The sequence below is a fragment of the Hordeum vulgare genome, chromosome 3H (genome assembly GCF_904849725.1).
Source record: "Hordeum vulgare subsp. vulgare chromosome 3H, MorexV3_pseudomolecules_assembly, whole genome shotgun sequence".
In the NCBI taxonomy this organism is placed as follows: Eukaryota; Viridiplantae; Streptophyta; class Magnoliopsida; order Poales; family Poaceae; genus Hordeum; species Hordeum vulgare.
The window spans coordinates 477,746,004-477,756,986 of NC_058520.1; the positions used below are offsets into that span (position 1 = coordinate 477,746,004).

Sequence of the window (10,983 nt, forward strand, 5' to 3'; positions counted from 1 at the left end):
ACATAGCTTTTTCAGGTCCAGAATACCATCTGTCGCATTCTCCCTCTTGGTGAAAACCTTGCATATTATGAGAGAAAGGCATTAGAATTACTCCATAAAGTGGTATAATGCATAAAATCACTATAAATAATAGTAGCAAAACATGATGCAAAATGGACGTATCAACTCCCCCAAGCTTAGACCTCGCTTGTCCTCAAGCGAAAGCCAATAATGAAAATCATTACCACATGCTTTGAGAGAGAGTTGTCGATAAAAACAAAATGCGGACATAGTAGCATCATGCTCATTATTATAATAGCAAATAAACTTTATAAAATACTTCATTAGAGCATTTTCATCATATAACTTTCATCATAAGAACTTGTCATAAAAAAGTAACAATTCATCACAACACCAAAGTATGAAGCATAAACTCTATTGAAAACTAAAAAACTATGTTTTCAGTCAAATTTGCAACACAATTCATCACATTTTCAGGAAGGGTCACATATCGGAGCTTTTAAGCAAGTCTACATACTCAACCATCACTTAGTCTTCTATGATTGCTAACACTCACCTCATACATATGAGCAAAAGGTTTCAACCGAACACATAGGAAGATAGGGGCGTAAAGTGATGCCTCTCAACGTATTCACCTCAAGGGTGATGTCAACAATAATAACTCATGACCATCCACATTCAACTGGATATATATGCCTAGATCTTTCCCCACCACATGATGCTTGCAAAAAAGAAAATAAAAAGGAGTAGAGAAGAACACTTTGACTCTTGCATAAAATTAAATACATAAAATTAAAAGATAGGCCCTTCGTAGAGGGAAGCAGAGGTTGTCATGCGCTTTTTGGTTGTATGCCAAATCCCTTAGTGCAAAGGAACGTGTATTGTCCCTTATGATGACATCCTTTATTATGCATTTTATCACTTTTATTATCACCATCACAAGTTCGTACAATGCTTAATTTCCCTTACACTAAATGATCGAGCACATTTAGAAGCAATTTGTATTGCCTTGTGCACCGATGACAACTTACTTGAAGGATCTCACTCAATCTATAGGTAGGTATGGTGGACTCTTAAAACATGGATTTGGGTTTACAGTCTTGCATGCACAAGTAGTATCTCCACTTAGTGCAGAGTTTTGGCTAGCAAATATATTGGGCAAGCACCACATGTTAGAGGATCTATAAAAATATAACTTCTATGTGAATGTGAACAAACATAAATCATTACGTTGTCTTCCTTGTCCAACGTCAACAATTTTAACACACTATAATTAATGGAAGCTCACAATCATAAAACATGCCAAGGATAGTTTATTTGCATGTAAACCTTCTCTTCCTTTATTAATTCTTTCATGTGTTGCATCACCGACCAATGCTATGTTTGTTAACATTGAACAAACTTTACCACTTATACTTTTCCTTATGTGATGTCACTACTTACTATAAGATTAGAATATGATCCTTTTCATTATTTTCCTTTATTTTGATTGCAACAAGGAAGTAGAGAAGCAAAAAACTCAAACTACACTTTATTATATAACTCTCACTCAATTACATAGATAGATAGATCAGAAACTAGCACTAAAAAGATGGATCGAACTAAACTTTTATTTTACTAAATCACAAATAACTGAAGATCGAACTCAGCGGGGAGGAACGGGAGCATGTGATGTGCTCTGTTTGTGTCTTTTGGATATGGATTTGGACTCAAGGTCTAAATGTGTGTGTTTCTCAATTTTTTGTAGCTGGAAGACGACACGCGTTTTCTTGAGATGTTGAACTTTGGTGTATCATCACAAGTGCCAAATAGTCCAGTTGGGAGCAAGAAATGTCGTCAACTCAAAAAATATATGCATTTGTTAAAGCAAAATCCACTAAAGGACTGAATTGGTCTACTAAAGAGGATGAACCTTTGGAGGAAGCATGGTTGCACACCACTTTGGATGTTGCGATAGGGACAGATCAATCTGCAAATTCTTATTAGGATACGATTTATGATTACTACAGCACGCGCAAGAAACTGTCATGGCCAGATCATGTTCAAAGTGCACTCAATTGTCGTTGGAGCACTATTAATGAACAAGTCAGCAAGTTCTGTGGATACTATCAGCAAATATTTAATAGAAACCATCTCCAAACTTCTGCCAGGTGTGCTCAACTAGATCATCTTGAAGCAGAGAGTGAAATGTGTTGTTTGTGATTCGTTGATTCATTTGAATAAACATACTCAGTTGTTCCGCATGAGTACGATATAGGGCCACCTTTACTCCAATAGAGTCGTAGTTGTAGTCTCATGGATCGTTGTCTCGCTCATCTTCAACTATCATATTATGCATTATGATGCAAGCTTTCATGGCATCACCAACTACAACACAGTGGCAAAACGGGATGGCAGAACTCCAAAGACTCTCTCCAAATCCTTTCTGGCTCCCTCTTGTCTTTTGGTGAAATGTAGTCTTTCTGCCTTGTGGAGCTCCTATTGTCTTCACAAATGTTGCCCATGATGGATATATACCATCTGTTGTGTAGGGATGACCATTGATGGTATAATTCACTTTTGGAGCTTCACCTTCGGTTAGCTTTGCAAACACAGGTGAATGTTGAAGAACATTTATGTCATTGAGAGATCCTAGTAAACCAAAGAATGCATGCCAAATCCAACGATCCTTCGAAGCAACTGCCTCCGAAATCATTGTGGGCTTATTCACACGACCTTTAAACATGCCATGCCATTTTTTAGGACAATTTTTCCAAGTCCAATGCATGCAATCTATACATCCTAATATACCAGGAAAACCTCTTTGCTCCCCTAACTCAAGTAATCTAGCAGTATCTTCTTCATTTGGAGATCTCATATATTGGTCCCCAAAGACTTCATAAATAGCTATCACAAACTTTTTGCAGGTTGCTAGATTAGTAGATTCTCCTAAGCGACAATACTCATCCGCGGCATCAACAGCATATCCATAAGTTAGTAGTTGCATTGCGGCTGTCATCTTTTGTACAAGATGCAACCCAAGAGCTCCAGCAGAATTTCTTTTTTGCTTAAAATAACTATCATGCTCAAGTACTGCTTCAGCTATGTGATTAAACAAATTATGAGACATTATATACCTGTGTGAATAAACAAATATGAAATAGGGAGATGACAAATAGGCAGATAGAGAATAATGTTGTAATACTAACCTTCGACGAAAATAACTTTCGGAAAAGGTTGGATTTTCTTTGAAGTAGTCATTCCAGAGTAGAACAAATCCGACATCTCTTCCGTGATACAAATATCGCCGCCCCAGCGTCGAACCGCCGTGACGTCGAGCATTCGCCTCCTCTTCCTCCTTGCACTCCGCAAATGCTGCAAGAATTAGTTCGTCATCGTCCCATGAAGGCGAGACGACGAATTCATGAGCATATCCAAAACGAATTCTGTTTCACTCATTGTGTTGTAGGAAAGAAGACACAAGACTTGAAAGAGAGATCAGAGAAGCACAAGGTGGAATGATTTAAGAGATGTGAGAATAGGTGTTATATATAGACCTGGAATAGAGCCATTGAAACAGAGCCGTTGGAATAGAGCCATTGGAGGATATAAAATGATAGTTGAATTGATAGTTATAAAATAATATTAAAATATAGGAAAAAGATTTTATATATAAACGTTCTGTTGTAAAATTAGACGTGTATATGAAAAAAAAAATCACTATCTATATAAACATATAAACATTTAAATATACACGTGTTATTGGAGATGCTCTTACAACATGGGTTTATTATAAACCAATGAAAACGCACCCAACGGTTGAACGCACCGCGACGCGCGACGCTGACTCCGACTCGCCGCACGTACGGCACGACGGCAGACAGCACGGCACGTTCACTTCCAAAACCTTGTCCACCTCGCCTGGCCCTTGTCCTTGTCGTCCGCACCGGCCTCCTCCCACGCCTTACCGTGCGCCGGCAGGTGTTCCCCTGACTTGCTGCCCTTCTTGCCCCGCGCGAACGACCGGAACGCGAGCAGCCTCGACCTGCCGGCGGCCACGCCCGCCCGCTCGCCGCCCGTGCTCGCCGCCACGCGGTCGTCCTGCTGCGGTGGCGGGGTCGTGGTGCAGCCGTCGTCGGGCTTGAACGCGTCCACGTCCTCGGCCGCCGTCCCGTCACCGTCAGCACCCGCGTGCAACGCGGTTCCCGGCGGCGGTGCCATACGCTCCGGCGTCTCCGGCTGCATAGGCCTCTCCTCCCGTTTCCGGTCAGCTTCCTCGGCCTCTTGCCATGCTCCGGTCTCTCGTTCCAGCTCCTCTTCCCGAGGCCCGGTTGCGTCGCTGTCGTCCTCATCGGAGTCGATTACCGTCACGCTGTCCGTGGCAGCTGCCGCGGACGACGACGGTGCGGCAACCGTAATGGCTGCGGCAGGCTGAGGTTGGTGCGGCGGTGACAACGTCAACGTGGGTGCTCCTTGCGCATCGCCGGAGCCTTCATGCAAAACGTAAAGGTGTCAAACAGGATAAACCATCGACAACTGAATCATACGGACCCGCTGACGCCGGTAACACGTGAGAGCCCGAGGCCAGGTCCCGTTCAAGTGCCGACGGTCTCACGGCCTGAGGTGGAATTTCGAACAACGGCAAAACATCGCCGTCACAGGTCAGAGATGCAGGGACGGAACGTGCGCCGATCGTTGCTTCTTGGGAACTACTAGTACTCCGTATAATGCAAACCGATTGACACGATGAGCATTTCACCTGCACCGTCTCTCAGAACGACCGAAGAATATGGGTATGAATTTGCTTTAAGAAAGAGAAAACTAGCAAGGGCAGATTTTGGCGTCCGCCACAGCTAACTCGAGCCCTCCACATGTTATGATGAAAACACCACAGTAGCGTCTGTTTATTAGTCACTCTACATCAGCAGGATTCGTGTCAACACGCAAAACCGTGTGAAACAAGGGCTCAGACCGCAACGGTTGCTACTGTACAACCGCAGGAACCATGGAAAATTTGCCAAAGTGAAAACTTTACTGGTACTATTTCTCACCATTTGCTAATACCGACCCAGAGTACTTCTTCGCATGCTCCCCGTGCTCGCTGCTGCCCGCAGGAACAGATAGAGATAGCCTATTGGCCAACCTTTCGGCCTCTCTTGCCTCGATGATATCCTCCTCGCTCAGGAAGCTCGGCTGGTTTGTTGAAGACAGCAGCCTTGCCCACATTCTGTCCGTGATCTTCACCTTGTTCCATGTCGATGTTACTCTCTGCCATCCAAATAAACTTTCAAGTTATTCCAGTTGATCGAGTTATATTCAGTGTGCGTCAGAGGTGAAGAATGTTCAGATCATTATGTTCCATTCAGAATAATTCTAGGAGGCGTGGAACTCCCCCAAACCTTACTTTCCTCTCGTATCCCACCACAACCCGAGTCCCCGACTACCTTAGGGACACCAAGACACGTCATGTGGGCTTTGACTAGTGTTTTCTAAGTTGCAGACTTCAGCTAAATGGAAGGCACTGCGACCAAGTTATACTCTTGTATTTTGCACTATGCTATACCACCTATGACGATTGAGGGTTCAAGGTCACTGCTCCAGGGCAGCTCTCGCTCAATTCACCACTTGCCGCATCGCTTCACAATTTGTGAATGCCAGAATTAAACCTTGACAGAAACTATGACTCGCCATATGAAATGTTGACGGCCCTGAAGCAAATACCTCCACTCTCCATGGTGAAGCGAGAGTCCCATACTACCCCATAATCAGAAGTAGCTAAATAGGGGCATATGGAAGTTATACTTACATGAAATGGTATGTATGCATGCCTGCCGTGGACCATTCCCACTGTGAAGCTATATCCTGCCATTGCACCATGTATGGCACTGTGTGCCAGCAGCGTGCAGTAGACATTATCCGAAGCATTGCTTGGAATGGCTCGGATCATGTAGGTTGGATCTGTCGGTAATAATAACCGCGGCTGCTGATGTCATGCTCAATAAAATGATATAGCACTGTACAATGTGACGTAGACAAGCCAACAATAGATTTTTACCTATGTATTTAATGGTCATCTCCATCTTTTTGCTCTTGCAATAATCCTACAAGTAAATAACGAAGTATACATTAGAGAATTCTCAAGTGAGGTCCTAGAAAAACGCCTGTTTTGATATCACCATCCTAGTAATCCGTATGAGGTAAGACCGAAAGCAACAATCACAAATATGAAGGTTCACTGTGATATTAGCTTTGCTATCAACATCCTAGTAACTCATACGGCTGGGAATAAGAATGATAAACATGACGGTTCACAGAGATATTAATACCATATTTGATTTAAATAGTATGTGGATATTCAGATAAACTAATTTATGTTACCTAAGTAATGAGGTTCGCACAAAACATATAACACGGCATTTGCAAAGCGCAAGTGTCGCATAACCTCACAATATATTTTACGTGTTTTCCCTATCCAAGGCCTGGTTCAACCGTCCCTATGGTATACATGTTCCAAAGGCGACCTCAAGTGACACATCCATTAGTGCACATCCTAGCAGGTCTAGTGTCAACAGGAAATGTATATCAACAAAATACATGCAAAATAGCATATCGGCGGAAAGCGAACTAGAAATGGAGCAATACCATGTAAACTCGTTTTAGAAAATAAATTGTATTCACCTTAATCTTGTGAGTCAACCAGAGACCAACATCAAGAAGCAGCTTATTTCCAGATGCATCTAGCTGATCTGCTACAGGTATACTTTTGGCGATAAGATCCTGTCCTGCTCCCTCAGCCACTACAATGACCATATGGTTGTTCTCCTTCAGCCTCCTTTCTATATACTCGAAAAGTCCACCCTTCCCCTCCAAATAAAATGGAGATTCAGGAATCAAGCAGCAGTCCTACAGAAGACAGGAAAAAAATCCAGGTTATCCAGCTAATAATAACACAAATTATGGAGAAGAATAACACATCTGAAAATTGGTGATGCGTCTCATCTAACAGTCAAAGTAAAACTAAAATGTTGAAGAATATAAGGCTTAAAAAAACTACAAAATGCTGTTTGGAATAGCTCAGATATGCATAGAAGGCACTAACTTACCACATCTCTGCTTGCCAGCGTAGCATACATTGCAATAAACCCTGCATTAGCAAGCAATCGTCACATTGAGGACTAAGAACTGCATGATGCAGTAGTTAAAAATAAAAAATAAAGAAATTCCATTTTTATGCACAAGGGATAAGTACTTGATGAACATTTCATTCAAAAAAAATTGGTTATATCGGAGCAGATCAGCGAAAGATAAGGTAATCCTTTTTGTCCTGCTGTTTTACCCTTGAAGGAAGAAGCAGAAAGGTGGAAGGGGGCAAAGGATTCAATAACTCAGCAGTCAGAAGCAGCAAGGATCCATATTAGAATGGGTTAGGAACTAAGAAAACTGACCACTATAGCGACCCATCAGTTTCACCAAGCCTATTCCATTCTCAGCACTTGAAGCTTCCACATGAGCGGCATCAATGGCACGTTGGGCCTCTTCTACGGCAGTGTCAAAACCAAAGGACTTGTCTATAACCTAAGAATTAATACATTACAGTGATCAGTATCAATTCACATCCCTGCATGCTGATCTCCTAAAATCAACCGATATTCAGTAAAAGCATCTTTGTTGTAGAAAAGCAAGTAATCATATATTACCGCTATATCATTATCAATGGTCTTGGGGATACCAGCAACAGCGACTTTTAGACCACGTCTTCGAATTTCCTATCAGCAATTCCAAAAGTTAGAAACTGAGTCAAGAAATGTAAACACCTCAGTCAATACTCAAATTATATTTTCACTTAAAAATGTTCTAATGATGTATTAATGACTTCTAAAATATAATCCTTTGAGACGACATCTACATAGATGTGGTGGACATACTCCTGATAGTGATTACCTTGAATATCTCGTATGCTCCCTTCTGAGTTCCGTCTCCTCCAATAATGTAAACCTAGATAAGGTACACATCCAGATTTTGCTCAATTTCCAAAATATAAGGAAGATCGTATAAACAACGGTTCAACAGCCACATACCTGATTAATTCCACGATCTTGAATGTTGTCGACAATCTTATGCGTATCATGACCACCACGCGAACTTCCAAGAACTGTACCGCCCCTTTTGTGGATATCATTGACACTTTTGGGTGTCATGGGAAGATAATTGCTTGAATAGAAGCCCTTGTATCCATTCTAAAAAATTGCTTATGACATAAATAATAGAAAATGAACAATGCATAGATATAGATTTAATAGCTATAATTCAGAAATTGGTTTCACCACTGCACTAAAATGCTTACTCACTGTCATGGCAAAACAACTAGGTGGCACAAAGTTCCCATGTGATCAAACAAATTCTGGACTCATATGACACAATGAAACAGTGGAAATGATTTCCTAACTAAATCTGGAGTAAAATGACAGGAGTTTGGCTCCTTCCGCGCTGGCATGAAATGCAAATGCAAATGTCTATTAATTCCTAGGAAACATTTAACAGGCCAAGGACCAAGGAACAGGTGGTCTTCTTTTCGAAGACATGGACCAGATGAAGTGCATAAGAAAAGCAAGTCACCATACATTTCCAGTTTACAACTTTGCATCATAGCAACAGCACAAACCTGTATTCCGAAGACATTGTTGACATTGTACATGTGGGATAAGCCACACACCAACTCTCTAATGACAGTATTGAGCCCAGGGCAAAGGCCACCACACGTCACAATGCATGCTTTCACATCTTCTGGCTCGAAGTAGACCTGATAAGGCTCAAAATTTATACCAGATATATGTAGACAGCGCATTGCCCTTAAATGATATAGGCGCATATTTAAGGCAGCATACCCTCTGACGAGGCCCGGCACGGCGGAAGTGAACTCCACGTGGGCTGTTCTTCTGAACAACCACCTGTTATGGCACAAATAACATGTCATTTCACCAATTACCACAGTAAATATATTATCGTATCAAAAAATCTGCTCTGTTTTTTTTTTACCTTTTCAGGTACTGTATCATCTGCGTTGACAAAATATTGCCTGGTAAATATGTAAAGAGCGCATTTATTTAGCTTATCAGATATGTAATGAGCACAACAAGAGGTTTTCACAGGCGATACCAATGGTAAACTGATGGAAAATCCTTACTTGACAGTTGAATAGGCAGGGTGATCTTGCAATGGATTAGGAAAAGTCTGTCAGGAAGAACAAAAAAGGAAACCGTCAGCTTAATCCTCATTATGTCACCTTGAAATCGATTCAATTCATTTTGACATGTCATTGAAGCCAAAACGATAAAAAAAAATTGCTATGTACCCAGCATTCCATGAATGCATATGCAGCTGGTCTACAGGAGCAGGGGAAAGGGTAATCGAATATTTATAAAGTGAAGACCCACTCCATTCAACCCGGATCCGCCGATCAAAACTCCGATCCAGGCATCCAGCCATCCAGGCACCCACAAGCATGATACAACAAATCTAACAAGCGTCGCCTAGGAAACAAGATATCAACAAAACAGACTCGATTTAGGTAGGAATCTACAGTCTCCAAGAGTTCCACCACTACGTTATCGGATCGTATTCAGCTAATGGGGTCACACGCCAAAGATCATTAGATCAACACTATGTAAGTGTCCGAAAATGGATCTCACGCATGACCAGTCTACAAAATGTCACCCAAAAACTTGGAAAACGAAAGGGAGCGCCTAAATCATCAAATGCTGCGTAATCAGTGAAGGCAAAGCTCAGCACAAATGGCAGAACCAAAGCAAAGCATGAGCGGAATTCGCGCATCCGGATGCAAAATCACGCCCTCTCCCGTCACACGCAACGACGCAATTATAGAGAAACTCCCACCGCGGGCGAGGGGCCACCGAATCCGGCAGCGGGGGCAGGGGAGGGGGAGGGGGGGAGTGGGTGGCGGCGCTCACGGGGAGTTCAGGGAGGTAGTCCGTGAGGTGCTGGACGTCGTCGAGGACGTAGCCGTAGTCGCCCGCGTCGAGCTTGGCGAAGGCGGCGTCGTCGTCGCGGAGGCTCGTGGCGGAGGCGTTGCGGAGGGCGCGGAGGTTGGGGTAGGAGTCGCGGGAGATCCGCACGCAGGTGGCCGAGAACGGGAGCGCCTTTTGGGCCGGCTGCAAGTGCCGGTACCGCGGCGGCTCCGGCGAGTCGTGGTCCGCCTCCACCGCCACGGCCAGCCCCTCCTCCTCCTCCTCCTTGGGGAGAATGATGTGGGAGGCCATCGGAGAACCCCCGGGGCTGGAAAGCTGGCGGAGCCGAGTGGGTGGTCTGGTCAGGTCTCGGTCGCGCGTTAAGAGAACCGTTCGCTGTTGCCGGAGAGGCGGAAGCCGACGAGCGAGCTGGTCAGACGGAGGTTTAAATATTCCGCCAGTGGCGAAGCGTGGAGAAGGGGAAAGAGGAGGAGGAGAAGGCTCGGGACTTCTCGGTGTGATGTTTTTCTGCTGTGAATTCGCGGTGATGAAATGGAAATGGAAATGGAAATAAAAACACGACAATTATTAAAGGTGAATGGAATCGTGTCCTGTTTTTTCAGGCAGACAGCTGTGGATGCATTGGTTGATCACAGTGGGTATAAATATAGCCGGGATGATGCGTGGCATCTACTCCTACAAAGTTTATTTTTCACTGCTTTTGGAATAAATAGGAAGAAATGTGTTCACATGATCAGAACAGCTCCAACGCGCTGACCCATTTCGTTCGCACACTCATTTGAGTCGTGACGGACAGAAAAACGGTCCAATGTGTCGATTTAAATGGACACGCGTCTGTTTTTCGGCGTGCGTCGACGTGGGACACAGAGCAGACACACGCCTTGTTCGTGTGCTCCTTCCCATGATCCGCTAGTCGGCGTCACAGTCTCTCCTTCTTATCCCCTCCCTCCCCCCCCCCCCTGTCGCCGTCTGCAGGCACACAAACCCTAGGTCGGCGACCCATTTTCCACCGACCACC

The 10,983-nt window shown here is 43.6% G+C and overlaps 1 pseudogene across 1 annotated transcript; it reads right to left on the reverse strand.

Annotated features, from left to right (window-relative positions):
• Positions 1 to 3,684: 3,684 nt before the first annotated feature.
• LOC123444361 lies at positions 3,685 to 10,474 on the reverse strand (annotated as a pseudogene). The gene is made up of 15 exons (XR_006630980.1): positions 9,948 to 10,474; positions 9,164 to 9,210; positions 9,016 to 9,055; positions 8,865 to 8,927; positions 8,642 to 8,779; positions 8,058 to 8,216; positions 7,921 to 7,974; positions 7,677 to 7,745; positions 7,425 to 7,554; positions 7,083 to 7,123; positions 6,658 to 6,882; positions 6,035 to 6,080; positions 5,786 to 5,937; positions 5,031 to 5,247; positions 3,685 to 4,533 (listed from the first exon to the last, which is right to left on the reverse strand). The product of XR_006630980.1 is annotated as an ATP-dependent 6-phosphofructokinase 6-like (transcript).
• Between the last annotated feature and the right edge of the window lie 509 nt (positions 10,475 to 10,983).